Source organism: Heloderma suspectum, chromosome 3, assembly GCF_057233095.1.
Source record: "Heloderma suspectum isolate Gila_16-S chromosome 3, 16-S_ref, whole genome shotgun sequence".
In the NCBI taxonomy this organism is placed as follows: domain Eukaryota; kingdom Metazoa; phylum Chordata; class Lepidosauria; order Squamata; family Helodermatidae; genus Heloderma; species Heloderma suspectum.
In genome coordinates this window covers 82,459,136-82,478,131 of record NC_139460.1, presented here as the reverse complement: position 1 = coordinate 82,478,131, position 18,996 = coordinate 82,459,136, and the positions used below count along the sequence as shown (strand labels likewise).

General features: G+C 44.0%; 1 protein-coding gene across 1 annotated transcript in view; it reads left to right on the top strand.

The window, feature by feature from the left end:
* The window catches only part of ADAMTS5 (ADAM metallopeptidase with thrombospondin type 1 motif 5), a 71,792-nt gene that overhangs the window by 23,903 nt on the left and 28,893 nt on the right, over positions 1-18,996 (top strand). The window lies entirely within an intron of this gene.

Sequence of the window (18,996 nt, the reverse complement as noted above, 5' to 3'; positions counted from 1 at the left end):
TTTACAAGTAATTCCAGATTTTCCCCTGGTTCAGAGATACGCTTGGGAATTAAAGCTGTGTACATATGCACTTTGGGGTTAACTAATAGGGGATCAGAAGGCAAGTGGAGGTACACAGTAGGTGTTTCCTTTCTGACAGTGTCACTTTTAAGAAACGGAGTAGAAATCAGAGGGCTGCTACTGTCCATGCATGTCCCTTTCAAGGAAGTGCTTGTCCCATCTATGAAGAATTTTAGGCATCCTTGCTGGGGAAACAGCTTCCTCTATGTGTGTATGTATATATGCCTAGTGGGTTGGGTTAAGTAGCTTACTGTTCATATTGTCTCACCTCATTCTCCTGAATGGCAAAGAATGTATCTAGAATGATTGGGTGATCAGGAATTTTGGTGAAAAGGGAGGCACTGTTTATCTAGGGCTCCACTGAAAATGGTGTAACGTTAAGAACACGGAGCGATAAATGAATATGTCAATGTTGGTTTCTCTCAGTTTCTTATTTTTCCAATCTTAAGTTCAGTTTGTTTTTTAAAGTTCTCATGACAATTTGTATGTATTTTTATGTGCATTTCTCCTAATACATGCATTTTTACACAATTTTGCATAATATACACATCTTTTGCAAGCATTCCTCCTGATACAGTGCATTCTAACATTTCTTTCACTAGTTTTACTACATTGCTTTCACTAACAAATGCATTTGGGGGTACATGTTTCCCTAATATATAAATATTAGTATGCACTTTTTGATTGGAGAACTCCATTGCAAAATTTGGAGAAGTGCGAATTTCAAAGGATTACTGAGTTTCAGTTTGCATATTGGTTTGAAAATGCAAAATTAGGCAAATTCACATTAAAATACAAACCAAATACATTTCTCTCCCATCCCTAGGGACAGGGAAGGTACATTTCAATAGCAATGAGGTTCAGATGATCAAGGCTAGATCATTAACGGTTCTTGAATAATTACAAACAGACCTAACAGGAACAGCCACCAGGATTACTTTTTATCACAAATAAGGCCTAGTGTTAAATTTCACAAGCAAGTTCAGATTTCCTTTCGCTACAGTAAAAAAGAAAAGAAAAGCATTTGTCATGCTATTAGTGAAGTATATTCTCCACTTGAGATCATTTAACTGTGGGAGGGTTTTTTATCAGTGGCAACTAGGGATGGACGAAAGTCCCTTACCTATTCTCGAAGCTTGCTTCGTGGTGGGGGGGAGGCGCTTCGGTTCTCCCCCCGAAGTTCAGGCGAGGGGGGGGAGGCGCCCCGCCTCGCCCGGCCGAAATTCAGGCCGGGGGGGAGGTGCCCCATCCCTCTCGCCGGCAAAATTCAGGCCGGGTAGAAGCGCCCCATCTACCCAGACGCGAAAAAAAAGTAAAAAAAAAAACACACACAAACACCCGTGATAGGGTATGTAACGATTTACGTAGCCCTTCACGGCTAGATTTCCAAAGTCAGCCATGATAGGCTACGTAAATCGTCACGTAGCCTATCACGGGTGACTTTGGAAAAAAAAAGCGCGTACGCAAATGGCGGCGGCCCATGGGCGCCGCCATTTGCATTCCTTATTTTGGCACGTCTAGTCTACATAAAGATTTATGTAGACTACGGCGAAAATAAGGGAACGCTATTTGCATTGCCCTTATTTTCGCCGTAGTTTATGTAAATGTTTACATAGACTAGACGTGCCAAAATAAGGAACGCAAATGGCAGCGCCTATGGGCCGCCGCCATTTGCGTACGCGCTTTTTTTTCCAAAGTCACCCGTGATAGGCTACGTAACGATTTATGTAGCCTATCACAGCTGACTTTGGAAATCTAGCCGTGATAGGCTACGTAATCGTTACTTAGCCTATCACAGGTGTTTCTATGTTTTTTTTTTACTTTTTTTTTTTTTTGCAATGGCGGCGGCGGCGGCAGCCGGTCAGTAGACCGGCCGCTGCCCCTGCCCCCGCCGAACCGCCGCCGGGATCCGCCGCCGGGAGGGACATTCGCAGGAGGTAAGTCCCATCCCGGGGGGGGGGGCGGCGGAGAATTTCCCCACCAATTTCGGGGGGCCGAATGCGTTGGCATTCAGCCTCCCGAAGATTCGGTGAGAAATTCTCCACCTTCCCTAGTGGCAACCATTTCCCTAACAGTTCTTTTTCAAGGAGCTAATTCTGACATTTAGACATTTCATTCCTATGTAGGGTACTAGCTTCTGCACCTTACTGAAATCACAACATTTTGCAAGGATGTATGTTTGGATTTTATGTACTAGAGCTATGTTTGACTGTGTGGTCACATTGGCTCCTAGCTATATTAGCCTCTTCAGGTTTTAACAACGGTATTGTATCATGTTTGGTGTGACATAGAGAGCCATTTGTATGATTATAGGAAGAATTAAGCATAGGGAAGTGGCTATGGTCGCTACTGATGAACCAGGCGTCCATGTATTCATATAATTCCATGTGATTCATTAGGCAACCCACACACGGCTTGATTTGGAAATGGTCCATTAATTATTGGGGCAACACTGAATGCTCATTTAAAAAAACAAATTTCCCAAGAATTTGAAATACGCTCCGGGAGAGAGCGCAGGACAGGAAGACCTGGTGTGCTATGGTCCACGGGGTCATGAAGAGTCGGATACGACTGAACAACAACAATTTATTCCTAGAACAAACATGGAAGAAAGCATGCACCTTTTTTGCACTCCTGCTTGAAAATTGAAGCATAGGGGCAAGGCAGATTGCATGTGGCCTAAGCAACAGTGGAGCACTCCCTTTCCTTCACTGAGCATTGTGTGTCATGAGGCCTTGCACCATTATATGCTAGTGGCACATGCTATGTATTTACAAACATAGAGCAACATGCAGAGGAGGAGGCAGCGGTGGGGGCGTTGAGCTATCTACAGCCTTGTCAGCTGCCAGACTGGTGGCAACTATAATGCAGAAGGAGATGCCTTTTTGTCACAGCACGCCTCTCCAGTTTCCACCAAGTTTGCCTGGGTGGAATTAGAACAGAGAGGAATCAGAGGGGAAAGTGAAGGCATAAGTTCTTCTTGGGAGATCTGCAGAATGGGTTCTGGATGGGAAAAAACAGGGTTGGAGAGCCCACTATATTCCTCCGTCCCATACTCCATCCACTTTGTGGCACCTCAAACAGCCATGTCTTAGTCTCAGCCTCCCCCTCTGTCCACACATACGCATATTGTGGAGATGGCAATGAGACTGGCCTAAACTGCAGGCTTGTGGCTTTCTCCAGTAGGTGATCAGTCTGGCATTGAATTGGATATAGGAAAAAGTCCATCCCAATCCACAAAGGATCAAAAGAGGGAATGAGCACATACTAGTCCTGTTGAATGAGATCCTCCAAACAGTGTAGCAAAAATGAACAAAGGTCCCAACAGCTGGCATTTTCAAAGACTCCAGGGGCTGCATTTTCATTTGTTGGGGGGGGGGGTGATTCCTCACACACTATTGGTTCCGGCCCTGATTGGCATACCAAGTTTTTGATTTTTAAACTGATTGGTTGTTCAACAGTAATGGGGTTTCCACTAACTACCACCCACCCAGCCCCGCAATGGCTAAACTTGTAATTTGGATTGTGTGTCGCATTTGCAGGCCCTGGGGCTGTAGGTGACATTTCCAAACTTGGAAATTCCCATCATACAGATTCAGGGGAGGGTTCAGGAGTCAAGGTACTATTGTTCTTCAAACACCCATTCAGTATCAGCAGCACCCAAGCCCTGAGCTGTGGTCCTCATGGTGTTCTCCCATCCCATCCTCAACCCTCACATGCCCCACACACAAGGAAAAGTGGCGGCGGCAAAGTAGCTTGGCAAAACAAGAAAGCACTCCTTAGCAGACAAGAATCCCTCAATGTGCCCTGCACTCCTGCTTTCCCACTGCTGGCTGACAGCTTGGGTAAGACCAGGCCTACCCCACACAAGATCAGGTGCATGTGGGCTAGTGTGAAGCCCACCCAAGCTGCAGCCTGTCAGGCTCCCTTCCTACCCTGCACAGACTATCAAACCAGTGGCAGAGAGAGAGAGAGAGAGAGAGAGAGAGAGCCCGGGGGCTTGGATGCTGAATGCATGTTGAAATCATGTCTACCATAGCTTGGTGGTAGAGCATATGCTTTGCAGACAGAGGGTCCTAGATTTAATCCTAGGCATCTATTTATTTATTTTATTTATTCATTAAATTTCTTAATCGCCCATCTGGCTGGTCACCCAGCCACTCTGGGCGATGTACAATACAACAGTTTATACAATAAAATTCCACATTAAAACATTGTATTTCTAAAAATACCCTAATCCACCCCAAATGCCTGCCTGAACAACCACGTTTTTAATGCGTGGCGGAAGCTCATTAAAGAGGGGGCATGGCGGAGTTCCCTAGGGAGGGGGTTCCACAGAGTGGGGGCCAACACAGAGAAGGCTCTCTCCCTCGTCCTCACCAGCCTAGCTGTCCTGGCTGATGGGACAAAGAGAAGGCCTCCGAGGCTGATCTTGTTGAGCGGCCTGTCTGGTGTTGCTGAAGGCACTCCTTGAGATAGGCTGGGCCAGAACCATATAGGGTTTTAAAGGTCAAAACCAGCACCTTGAATTTGGCGCGGAAAACAACTGGTAACCAGTGCAACTCCTTCAGCACTGGAGTGATGTGATCATGCCGGCAACCTCCTTTAATCAGGCGAGCCGCCGCGTTCTGTACCAGCTTCAGCTTCCGAACCATCTTCAAGGGTAACCCCACGTAGAGCGCATTACAGTAGTCTAGATGAGAGGAGACCAAGGCATGTACTACCGATGGGAACAGATAGCCAGGAAGGTAAAGACCCCTGTCCAAACTCCTGGAGAGTAGTTTGTGCAGACAGTGCTGCACTAGATGGCCCAGTTGCCTGATTTGGTATAAGCCAGCTTCCCATGTTCCTAAAATTCAGGTCAGTTTCAGCAGTCAGCCTGTGTAAACATAGCAGCTGCCCTTTTTGAGTGCCCAGAGAACCCACAACTGTTTAAGCTTTTATTCGCATCAGGAAGATGATCCATCCAGAGTTTAGATAGAGAACAGCTGAGTGTAAATTTAAACGACAGTCCTTATTCTACACTGAGCTGTTTGGCACAGGAGGAAGCGGGAAGAGAGGAATGTTCCAAAATCATCCCTCATTTTACTGAGGGTCTCTCATGTCATTCTGTAGGACACGTAACCTGGGGTGTTCCTTGCCTAAAGTAACAGCCACAGTGAAACTCGGGGGTCCCAGTTTACCAACAACATGAGCAGTGTATTCCAGGCCTTGATTTGCCTTGTGTGTTAACATAGTCACGGTCGCTAAAGAAGTTTTCCATGACGACCTTTAGCTGTGCAGAGTGAACACTAAATTTAAAAATGGAAAACAGGGGTGTGTGTTTTTTTCTTTACATTCTTGGAAGAAAATAACAAGGCTCAGGGAACTTTCAGAGCGTGCCAACTACTGATTTGCCTTGTACCTCGTGCCAAACCAAAGTAAAGTTTGCTTTGGGAGTATCATTGTGCCAGTTCAGTTTTCACACAGCGAGAAGGTAGGATGCAGGAGTGTTGTGCTTAATGTCCTTTGACTGAACAGAAAGATATGCTCAGCATCTGAAACTCTGGGTTTTATAAGTAGTACTAATGGAGTTGCCGCCACAAGACACCCTTAAAAGCAAATGAGGCGTTCTAGGCTGGAAACATTTGGAAACGTAATAGTGAAAACACATCATTGAGGGGGGCCCCTTGTGAAACAACCCATTTGAGCCTGCCCAAGAGTCACCAGCAGTGCAGTCCTGTGGAAGGGGCTTCCGCTCAGTGGTAGAACATGTGCTTTGCATGCAAAAAAGGCTCAGGTTCAATTCCTGAGACCAGAATCAAGTAGCAGGTGACGGGAAAGACTTCTGCCTGAGGCAGTGGAGGCTGGTGGCTCCAATGTCAGTGGGGTGGTGAACCCACTCCTGGTTTCACCTTGCACCTTGGATAGCTCCTTTAGAGTTCTGACTGAAACCGGGAGCGGATTCACCACCCCACTGACATCGGAGCCACCAGCCTTCACTGGCCAGAGGCTGTGGAGAACCACAGCAAGTCAGAGTTGACAGTACTGGACTAGATGGGGAAATAGTTTGAATTGGTGAGAGGCAGCTTCTGATGTTTCTGTGACTGGCACTCCTGCAGTGAAGTACCTATGTTCAGGTACAAAAGCTTCAACACCACTTCAGCATCCTCTGACCTGGGATCTCTGCCTCCTAAGCTCATACGTCGTGTAGTTTAACTCAGTGGTGAGGGAAATGCGAACGGCACATGCGCAGTGGAACTGTTTTTGCTAAATTACTTCACATGTTCCAGAGCTGAGCTCTGGTCATGCAGAAGATGCTTTGTCTAAGCAGTTCTGGCATTAGCCCAGCCTTTAAGTGTTGTTCCGTGTTCATGTCATAGCCTTGCTTAAGACATCAGGCCAGCAAGAGAAAGATCTAGAAGGAAATTAAGACACTTATGACCTGAAAGGATTTTGTGGTCCATTGAGAGCAGGCAAATCAGTGCAATCCTATGAGCATCATTTCTGCCAAGTGGTGATTGGGTAGCATTGGCCTGGGTGAGAGGTACTCTTGTGAATCCTTGCGCATCAGGATTTATGGAAAGGCCATGATTCAGTGGGAGAGCACATGCTTTGCATGCATAAGGTCCCAGGTTCAGTCCCCGGCATCTCCAGATAGGGCTGTATCCTCAGAGATAGGAGGCACTCCTCTTCAGAGTGCCACCCTCCACAAGTACAGGGTGATGGAAACATGCAAGGAGAAGGGTGGGACTTGAGTGCTCCCTCTCCTCACATATTTGCTTCCTACCGAGACCGAACGCCGAGATAGGGTTTATGTCTCCAACATATCTATCTAAATCGTGTGTGTGTGTGTGTGTGTGTGTGTGTGTAAAGTGGGGGTGGGGTCTTTGCATTAATACATTGTTATTTGAACTGTAATTTCTTAGGCCTGTCAAACTCTGGACTCTTTCAAAAATGCTGTCAATGTTGCTGTTGTTTTAATTCATGACTACTTTATACATAGCGAATAGATCTCCAAAAGGTTAAAAAGCTGATTTTTACACATCCATGCATTTATTATATTTCTGTACCAGCCAATAGCCAAAGGTGTCTGGGCTGTTCACAAAAATTGAGACCCTAAAATACAAAATTTGTATTTTAAAACACACAAACTTGCAAAAATGAAACCAGGTATTTGCAGAAGTAATATTGCATGATTTTTTTAAAAAAAGGAAAGAAAGATAAAATGGGTCTCTCTAGAAGCCTATCACATTTGTTAAGGACTTGGCTTTTTATTTTTCCCTTTCTTTTTTCTTTTTTTTTGACAGAGCACCCAGCTGTGGTGTACAGAAAACAAGCAGGGATGTAAATTAGCCAACAATCTAGACAGCTTCACTTAGCTGTATCCAACAAAAAGCTGAAAATATTAGTAGGGCAGCTGAACATTTTTATGGAAGTTTCTCTTGAAAAGCCAAAAGTCAAATCTATTAAAATTTCAGTTTAGATCAAATTAAAATATTGAGTAGTATTCAAATGAGCTTATTTCAGCTTTATGTCATTCCATGTGGCTCATAGATCCTGACCACTTGCTCCAATAATGCATGTCTCTCTTCATGACCCACCATCAGCCACCCAGCCCATGCAGAAATATTCTGAATTCTGTCAAGGACCATAAGTCGTATGTATTATGCAAATTCACAAAAATCTATTTTGAGCTCAAAACGAGCTTTTTCTCCACAGAGAGCCTTCGTGAATTCTTCGTTTTTGTCATGTATTCTTTAGGTGCTGATGGGTTTATTTATTCCTAGAAACTGGCTGGTGACTTGTACTGTTTTTTCTTCCTATCTCTGGGCTTGGTCAGATGTTACTTTGCCCCAGAATTCTACCTCAGCAAAAGATTGGGAGTGAGCTCTCTGCTGACCCTTTCCTTACTTCCCTTATTGTATGTTAAAGATGATGACTGAATGGGGAGATCCCACATTTGTTTGAGCATGGAATCTCCAGGTTTATCCATTACCTTCTACCCGCAATGAAGGGGCAGTGAAGGAAATAGAGGAAGGAGTATGCAGCCGAAGGCCTGTTTCTGATTCTCCTCTAGTCTGGATAGAATTCAGGGGGCAAACTTGAATGGGCTTTTTGTTGGGACAGTTCCCCCCCCCCCTCAGAGCACACAGGCAGGCAAAGATTGTTTAGCTGGCAACTTTCACTCACCAGCAACTTTCACCACCAGGCAATAATGTTTTAAGTATATATTTTAAATGGAAAGGACACTGTATATAAATGCATAATAAAGTGCATAAGGGGAACATAAAAACTTGATTCCGATGGATCAACTCTATGCATTTTCCTTAAATCATATGAGATAACTTATTACATAACAATATAACACATAAATAAGTCAACTTATTTTACTAATCTATGAGATACTGGGGAAGGGCCAGAGTTCAGGGGTAGAGCACATGCTTTCCATGCAGGAGGTGCCAGGTTCCATCTCCAGGTAGGACTGGGAAAGACTCTTGTCTGAAACCTGGGCATGCTGGCTAGGAATGTAACCTATGGCCATGCTGGTGGAGAATGATGGGAGTGGTAGTTAATGATGTCCATTGCTGGGAGATCTGGTTCTTTTTTTGCTGAACAGAGTTCCGCAGCATGAACAACTTGTGTTGCGTCTGTGAGCTGAGCTGTGAGCTGTTCTCTGAACTCCTGGAGCTTTTTTGCATATTTTTGGAAGGTTAATATAGGAGCAATTTGCGCACATTATGGCCAAATTTGCACAAATCATGCAAATTTGGTCATAATCTGTGTAATTTGTGCAAATGCGCTGTAATTTGTGCAGATTTGCCATGATCTGCGCAAATTGCTCAGAAATTCATGCAAATTGCTCAGAAATTTGCACAAATGTGCAAAATTCCTGGAAAAACCACGAAATGGCCCAATTTGTTGCAGATCAAGTTGAGCGATGCAGCAGGAACTGAAATGAAGTTGGGGGGGGACTGAGCCTAGGGAACTCAGCCTAGGGAACTCCACCCCCCAAATAGATTTCTCCAATATCCCTAATTGTAGTCCAGTACAGATGGGGGGCACCATGTTAGGGGAAGGCTTCCCACTCATGGTTCTCAAATATCAAAGTGTTTTCTTGTGCTGAATTTCAGAGGACCTCCTTAGGAAGTGCAAGCTTATTACTCAACCCCTTCCCCCCCACCCCGGAATCAATATAGTGACAGTTTCCAGTGGGGTGTCCATGTTAGCAGCAAATGCAACTTGTGGTACCTTAAAAGACTAACACACTATTAGGGCATAAGGTTTAAAAGTAGATACCAGTGCACCATGGCTACCTCCCCTTTAAAAGCATGGCATGAGTTGTGTGGGCTTGTATTCACATACATTTTGTTTACTCCATTCCTGGCTGAAAGTACTGCTGCTGTTAAAGAAGCCAACCCAGTCAGATCTAGAGCTTGTCTAAACAATGTAGGAGACAACTAATGGAAGCAGAAGAGAAAAGAAGGCACACTGGACAGTGGCTGGGATGCTTCAGGAAGTGGGCATGCAATGGGGCATGGGGCAGGCCCCATGGTTACAGGAAAACTGCTTCCACATGGCCAGCTAGTTGCATGAGATATCTTTTTTGCATGTGGTTGACTTTTCTGTATATATATGTGTAGAAGAAGTGGAGAAGACAGTACTGAAGAAGCAAACAAGAGGGCTATGGGGAAGCTTAGGCTTCAACAGAGACCAGGTGTCAACAACCATTTCTACCCACATTCTTTTTCTTGAGATTTAAAACTGCCGAACACGAGATTTTAAATGCAACCAGGCCTTTGGGCTACAGGAAGCATGGGTGGGGAGTGAGTTATAGTTGAACATCAACAGCTTCCAAACTTCTTGAGATATATGCCCTGTTCACTTTAAGTCAGGGAGTCCTGAAACTTTATGTCAGGAGAAAAGGGATAGGCCAGGGATGAGTGGAGTAAATGAAGGATCTGGAGGAGTTGAGAGTGCTGTGTGTCTGGAGATAGGCATCAGGGGATATGAGCTTACCTCTGTGTGGGTTTGTGTGCTATCATGTTTGAAAAAGAAGGAGCACCTATTTTATTTATTTTATTTATTAATCACCCATCTGGCTGGTCACCCAGCCACTCTGGGCGATGTACAAAGCATATAATAAAACAGTTTAAAACAATAAAATTCTACATTAAGAACATTTTCTAAAATACCCTAACCCACTCCAAATGCCTGCCTGAACAACCAGGTTTTTAATGCATGGCGGAAGCTCATTAAAGAGGGGACATGGCGGAGTTCCCTAGGGAGGGAGTTCCACAGAGTGGGGGCCAACACAGAGAAGGCCCTCTCCCTCGTCCTCACCAGCCTAGCTGTCCTGGCTGATGGGACAGAGAGAAGGCCTCCGAGGCTGATCTTGTTGAGCGGCCTGTTTGGTGTTGCTGAAGGCACTCCTTGAGATAGGCTGGGCCAGAACCATATAGGGTTTTAAAGGCCAAAACCAACACCTTGAATTTGGTCCAGAAAACAACTGGTAACCAGTGCAACTCCTTCAGCACTGTAGTGATGCGATCTCGCCGGCAGCTGCCTTTAATCAGGCGAGCTGCCGCGTTCTGTACCAGCTGCAGCTTCCGAACCGTCTTCAAGGGTTACCCCATGTAGAGTGCATTACAGTAGTCTAAACGAGAGGAGATCAGGGCATGTACTACCGATGGGAGCAGATGGTCGGGAAGGAAGGGGCGCAGCCGTAGTATCAGATGGAGTTGGTACAGTGCTGTCTGGCTCACAGCTGACACCTGAGCCTCCATGGACAGCTGGGAGGCCAAAATGACCCCCAGGCTGCGGACCTGGTCTTTCAAGGGTAGCCATACCCCATTCAACACCAGGTCAACATCCTCCAGCCTCCTCTTGTCTCCCACCAAAAGTACCTCGGTCTTGTCAGCGTTCAGCTTCAGGTTATTCATCCCCATCCAGCCACTCACTGTCTCCAGACATTTGGACAGGGATTCTATGGCCAACCTTGGTGAAGATTTGAAGGAGAGGTAGAGCTGCGTGTCATCCGCATATTGATGACACCGCACCCCAAACCTCCTGATGATAGCCCCCAGCGGCGTCACATAGATTTAAATAGTATTGGGGAGAGGATGGAACCCTGTGGCACCCCATAAGTGACTGGCCACGGGTCTGAAACCTCCTCTCCCAGTGCTACCCTCTGGTACCTATCAGAGAGGAAGGACCAGAACCACTGCAATACGGTGTCTCCAATGCCCAACCCCTCCAGGCTGTCCAGGAGGATACCATGGTCAACTTTATGGAAGGACAGGTACGTTATAGCTACTGCTGTGACCATTTGGAATTGAGCCTCCTACCTACAATCTGAGCAAAAGATACATAATTGAATTAGTGAAAATAAAAGTTGTGCTCCCACAGCATCTCCTTATTATGTTGAAGAAAATAATTCAGTCTTCTCAGTTATCTTTCACCTTTCATTGGACCTTTTCTGCTATTCAGAAAATCATAATGAAGGGTTTTACTTTTAAGTCTTTTGTTTTGTTGTAGTTATATCTGAGGAGTCACTGATTGGCTTAGAACTTTTCTACATGAGGTTGTTAAACTGCTGTATCTACTTTTAGTTTCTTCATAGAATTAAGATCCGAGCACTACACAAAAAGTGTTTCTTTTCCTGCTTTTTTTCTACATAACCTCTAGCTGGCACGGTGGTGTAGCAGAATAGTGCAAATACACAAGTGAAAAAAGCAGTTCTTTTCATTTTTACAATTAAATACCACATTCTCCTTTCTCTAAAAAACTTGCAGAAAGTGCTTTTCAGACACAGAAGCAAAACTGGAGGGTCATGGCATCATCTAAAGAACCCGTAAACAACTGCAAGTAGGGAATGACAAGCGCGTGATAAATTTCTTGTATAGAAGAGCCCTTAGAGAGGATCTATTCCTCAAATGGTTTGAGGAATTCCTCCTGAGAACATTAGGTGCAAGTTTGCTCCTGTTAAATTAAGTGGTAAGATATGAGTGGCCCTTCTTAGCAGAAGAATTGCTCACATCACTTAATTCATTACAGTCAAGATCTGCCTTTTAAAAACCAATCTCCATATGCAATTTTTAGTGAAATGCCATACTGTGGGGAAGTGTGTGATATACTCACGATCGCACCAGACATCTATAGCAGAGTGCAAAAGATTCCTAAGTCCAATGGTTTGGTCATTAAACTAATCTTTCTGCAATCTTTAATCACATCATTTACATAGGGGAGCATCATGTGAAGAAAGATTTACAGGGTCAGTCTCAAGTTGAACATGTCTTTGTTCTCCCAGCTTCAGAGAAGGCATGTCTGTTATAGAAACGAGAGGGAGAAAGTTGAAAACATTTGTCTGGCTTTTAAATATTTCCAAACTCACTGGATTTAATCTCATTCCTATACCATGGCCCAAAGTAACGTGGCTCACCAAAATACTTTGTGGCGCTTTTATTTTTAGAACGTAGTTTGACATTTCTAGAGTAGCTGATATGCAGGTACAACCAGCTTAATGCTGACAGGGCCGGCCCAGTCACTGGACATTGTTCACATCTGCTTGGGGCGCTGGTGTGAAGGGAGCACAAGCTGGTGAACAGCTGAATGTTGGTTAGGAAAAGGCAGCCTGAGCTGCAGCAGAGAGGATAAGGAATGGGGTCCCATCCCCAGAAAATTTCTTATAGACGTTCAGTGAACTGCCAACATATATCCCTGGGAAAAGGGAGAAGAAACCATTTGGCAGAGGCCCATTATACTTCCCAGTCTTTTCCTACACAGTTCCAAGGCAACACATGAGCTAGATGCACATATGCACCAGAACACTAAGAAGGCATTTCTTTGCGTCTGTGTTATGTGGTACATCTTAGGGTTTTCTCCTTTTGTGGATATTTATTATCTTTGCATGCAAACATGCTACTGACTGATTTCTAAACTGTTTATCTTATTCCTTTAGGGAATATATTCAAGAACACTTAATTAAACACTTAGAATCTTTTAATCATCCTGTTACACTTACGACAATTGGAATGGGAAAAAGGTGGACCTATTAAGCCTTGTGACGTATAGGACTGGGGGGAAATGGGAATTCTAAGCCATTTGAGTGAGTTTGGCTTTAGAACCAGGGGGTGGTAATTCATCAAAGTTAAAACAGCGTAAATGATATGATCTCATGTATATGGTGCTTGGTATATTGCACTGCTCTTGGGCCAGGAGTGTTAATGACAATGGATTTTCGATACACTGTAGGGGTAGTAGCCTAAGGACAGTTTCACATGTGAGGTTTAAATTGTTTTTATACACATGTTTTTATACATATCTCCCACATTTAAGGCAAATCTACATTGGCTAGTATGCACATTCAGTCGGCTCTCTTCTGCTTTCTATTTTGCATTAACAACTATGTTCAGTTGCCATGGAATGATAATTGATTGTTGGGGAAAAAGACAGAAAACGGGGGCGAGGGGGAGGGGGAGGGATGGAATAGAATAACCTGAACAGGAGCACTCCATAGTGCTATGCTTTATTGCAGTTGTTGTTGTGTGTGTTTTTCCTGATTCCATCACTGTAAATTATTATTTTTATGTGCAGAATATAGTTGTGCCTCTCTATAACAGGTGCATTGAAATTTGGCCTGCACATTTTGTGGTTCTGTATACACTGATTAACCTGATACCAGCATGCATTGCACACCTAACTTTCTGTAAGGCAGCTTATTCTTTGAATCGTGCAGGATACCAACATGCTGTGTGTGTGTGTGTGTGTTCTTCGCTTGCAAAAATGTTATAAAATCCACAGTCACTTTTTTTAATGCCTCTGCTGAATAAGGAGCCTTTTGAGATGAAGGCTTGTCAGGATGGCTGAGATAAGAGCAAGCCCCAGGCTAGACAGGAGCAAATCTTTTTGAGTCCTATGGGCAAAAGAAACAATTGTGAAGGATGTCTAGCTTTCATCTTGGCCTTCCCCTGGGAGAGATAAAGTTTGGGCAAATATCCAGGTGTCTGAATTGGGCTCTGCAGCTTTTCTAAAAAAAAAACCCCAAGAGACTATAATTAATCCACAGCTGCTCTGCTGACATCTGTGGGAAGAAAATATTTAATGCATTTGTATTGTTACTTCTTTGTAAAGTTCCCCATTTAAATGTCTAGTGCTAGCAAAGCATTTGCACTAAGCCCTCAAAAACATGCTTGCTCTGGTAAAGAGAAAAAAGATGAGCACTCAGCATTAAGCTTTGGTAAGAGGTGAGCAATAGGTCAAAGACTTCAACTGTTGTGGAGTTTCAACCTTGGGCATGAACTGTGCAAAAGGTTGATAGTGTCAAGGGTGTTTCTGAGCGCAGGGAGTGGGATAGCAGTTCAGATTCTAAAGGAGAACCATCAGATATGGGGAAGTTGTTTTCCCAGGCTAGTCCAGATATGAGTAGGCCTGCTTCTCAGGTTACAAACATACAGATGGCTGAGCTGGAGTGTCCCTCCACACACACACACACACACACACACACCCTGTGAGAGGCAGCAAACAGGAGGTTGACCTAATAGATGCCAGGCGCAGAGCAAAGAGAGAGAAGGCAGGGGCAGAACTTAGATGGTCTACCCGATTGGCCTTGCGTGAGAAGCTGCGCTTAGAGGTCTCACAAGAGAGGGACCTCCCCCCCTTAAGTTAGGCTAGCGAAACCACCTCCCTCTTCAAATGGCAGGCAACTCTCTCGTAAATACCATGTGGATCACCTGAAGGCATTCCTTGTAGACTGAGAGTTTCTCGCAGAATTTGCATCTCTATGACCCTGTGAAGTAATGGATTAAAAGCTGTAGACTGGAGTCTCTTGTCTGTGTATGTTTGGGCATTGACGTGAAGCGGGGGCTAAGGAAATCTTGACAGATAGCGCCAGTCTACATTTTGACTACACATTCTTTGCTTGCCCAGAAATCTTTTCATTAATTTGTGAGGGTAGCAATTGCCCCACCTGATGAACATGTGATGGCTTAAAATATCCCTTTTGTAAGCAAGAGCTGTTCTGTTTGTAATTGGCTTGTGGGAAGAGGAGCACACTCATTCGATTAAGAATAGTGGCACTCTTCAATGCTATTAAGGTGCTATACTTACTGTAATGCTTGGGCTTTTAACTGTTTTTAGAAGAAGAATCCAGTCTTGCAGTAATGGATGCCGTGAAGTGTTTTTTAATTGGAACTAGGGCATGTGAAAATCAAAGCAAATGGCTCTATCCAAGACCAGGGAAGTGCCTCAGACACAACAGCATCTCCCCTTGAGTTTGGCTGTGGTTAGAGGCTTTCTGCAGTTGTGCTGATCTCTGTGTGAATGTGCCTCTGTGAATGATTAGATTAAGAGAGGTCATGTTTTCAAAAGCTATACAGCAGAGCTTGAAACCTTAGGAGCTGCAGCCAAATATTCAGAGCCAAATGTCAGTATCCCTGCCTCAGGAAAGCAGCAGGAATGGAACTAGGATTGACCTCGGTTCTTGGCACCATTGCTTTAAAAATCAGATGTATATGGTGTGAGCCTTTTCTATCTGGCCTTCTTAATTGTCCACCAGTAGCAAGTAATGCTGAAGCAGCATGGTGCTAGACTCCAGTAAAATATCAGGATCCAGATTTTGAAATTTAACTTGAAATATGAACTCAACTCTTGTGGCAAAACACAACAGAGGTGGGAAAAGAGTTTTCTTATAGGACAAGCATCCTCATAGCTGACTGGGAGAAAGAACTATTCAGGGCCCCTAGCATGGAGGATAAGGCTATCAGTAGTTACTAGTCATGATGGCTGTATATATTGTCTCCGGTGTCAGAGGCAATATGCCACTTAATAACAGATGCTGGGGAAGACAAGCAGGAGGTTTGCTATTTAACTTATGTCCCGCTTGTGGGCTTCCCATAGACTTCTGATTAGACACTGTATGAATGGCATTCATACTAGACTAGACTAGATAGGCCTTTAGTCTGATCCAGCAGGGCTCTTCTTATGAATGTCCTTATGAATGTTTGTGTGGTATGTAGTACTGAGCTTTACAAAGTTGTTCTTTTCAAAATGATTTTCCTCAGGCCAAATCTCTGGTTTGAGGGGGCCTTCAGCAAAATGCTCTCTGGTACCCCCCTCTCTTGGCGTGCCCTCACAGGCTGACCTGGCAGCTGTGGCAGGCAGCAGCAGTGCTCCTGACAATGACGGGTAGCTGGGCAGGGGGCACCATTTTAATTTCCCACAGTGCCCAAGAGAGATGCTACCTCAGTTATCCCAGCTGGAAAATAAAATTAGGCAAAAGACATGGCCACACTGAAAAACAGATGCTTCATGCAAGCTGTGATTTCCTGAGTAAACATATTACAAAACACCTAGCATTCTTAGCAAGCTATGTCACTGCTTGTGTCTACTGATCCAGTTTATGCAGTGACTGGAGTATTCTGATGAATGTGTGGAATTAAATACAGTGCACCTGTGCACAGTCATATTCCTTTCCAAACATTTCAGTATGACTTTGATTTCATGCCTCTATCTTGAGCTTTGCCATGGAATTGCGTTATTCCTGTGCTTTGCATGTCAAGATGGAGGAAAAGCAAAGCAAAAGCATTTTTACATTACTTTTGGAAACCATCTGTTAAGAAACTTTACAAAATCCATACAACATTTAGGAGATGCATTTGAGATTTACTATGGTCCTTTTGACATATGGACAGTGCACATCACCAGCACTCCCAGTATATGCTCCAGCTGATCTTTTATGTATGCTTGCATTCATTCATTCATTCATTCATTCATTCATTCAGACTCCCTGTCTTGTCCAAGGATCTTGTATTTAGATAAGCTCAAGTATCACATGCTAAAACACCAATGCAAAACAAATACCTTGATACTTGTGCTTATATATCAAATGGCTCTGTGTGTGTGTGTGTACACTCTTTCACACACACACACACACACACACACATATACTCTCGAGAAGGCATCTTGCATTGGCTTTGGTGAATCCCTGTGGATCCTTTTTTGCTGTGCGTCCTCCTTATCAATATCTAAAGACCCATCAAGGTTACTAGCTTAGAGAACTCCATCAACTGACCCCAAAATTTGGGTGGCACATAGCGCAGCACACAATCTTTGAGATACAAGGGACTCAAAAGTACTTTCTTATCTTAACTAGCATCCCTGCAGCCTGGAATTAGGAAGGAATTCCAGTGAGATGCTGGGTGCTCTTGAGCACTTAGCACACAGCAAGGGAATTAAACATTCCTGGGGCTGAAGGTCAGACACTGTTGTGTCGTTTCTTTTAAATAACTATTATCCGTTGTCTTTTCTTAAACTCAAAATGAGTAGGAATTAACAGAGCAGTTATTCACTATATCCATCCTGTTACAGAGCAGAACAGTTCCATGTAGGGAAAGACTAGTTCCTCTTTGAATGGAATGCATTGGGGAAAGTCTACATCTTTTCTCATGTTTTTTTAAAAATTACTTTGAATGTTACTGCAGTATAAACATCACCCTACTGTTAAATTATATGGAAGTTTCACTCAGGTGGAAATATCAATACTAAAACCACCTATAATTAAGTAAAAACAACAACAACAACAACAAAGAATTCTAGAATTCTTGAGGGGATCTTAATAGTTACCTAATCCAACCCTGGCCAATACAGGAAATCTGTTCTTACAGCACCCCTGATAGGTGGCCATCTATCCTCTTCTTAAAAACCTCTAATGAAGGGAGAGTCTTCCAAGGTGGTCTGCTCCACTGTCAAACAGCTCGTACAGTCAAGAAGTCGTCCTAACCTTTAGCTGAAATCCCCTTTCTTGTCATTTAAATCTGCTGGTTCCGGCCTTACCCTCTGGAGCAAGAGAAGACAAATTTGTTCCACCATCTCTGTGACAGCCATTCAAATATTTGATGACAGCTCTTAATCATCTCTTCTCCAGGCTAAATATAACCTTGCCAAAACTGCCTAACAAAGGTCACAAGTTTCATAATTCAGAGTCTACCCTTTGTGGCTCTAAAATCATAAAGTTGCTTCAAAATATTCAAACATTGAGTTTGAATTTATTATCATAAATTGTGGAAATAAATAACTTGCAACAGGTATTCATCAAACAGTAAATGTCCAAATTTCTTCTCTAAGGGGGTACATTGCCTACACAGAGAACAGGGCAGGGGAGAGAGAATACCTGGAAGAGGAACAACAACAAGAAAGCCATAAAAGTCCTCAGCACAGTATAGGTCCTCTTCTCCCTCTGGAATGCTGAAAAGGACTCTCTTGCTGGTACTGCAGCATGAGCTGGTACCCTGTAAAATTAGGGCCAATCTCAATCAGTAAATCCCAGGCCACAGGCCTTCTCCCTTATGTGAAGTCTCGCCTTCTCCTGGCTGGGCTGGTGACGGTATTCCCCCACCCCTCTGTTACACAGTCAACCAAGCAATCCATCACACTAGTTAACAGTATCTTAAATAAAAGTTAAATGTAGGCCTCAGCACAGTGATTCATTTATACTTTTATAACAAAGCTTTTTTCTTCTCTCTACAGCAAGGGCAGGGAACGCTTTTCGGGGGGGGCAAATGACCCCCCTATCCAGCCCTTTACGGGCTGAATGACGTTCGCCAGGGACTGGTTTTGCTGCACACAGGCTTTCCCCATCCCTGCAAAGCTCGCATGCAGCAAAGCCACCCCAGCTGGGGTGTGGGCTTGAGAAGCATTGGGATGGGTGAGAGTTTCATTTCAGCGCAGTGTTGATACCAACATTCGCAATGTTTGGGACAAAAAGAACTTGAGATTTTTTAAAAAATGAACATGGAAAAACCCCAAACTGACAGATTGGTCCATCAAGGCCCAGGGCTTTGAGTGCTTAGCTCTTAAAAATCTGGCTTTGAATTGATGTGTATTCAACCATGTTAGTACTGAATTAGGGTTGCCACCTACTTTTTTTCTGACAGGCTATTCTTTAACAGCTATATGGCA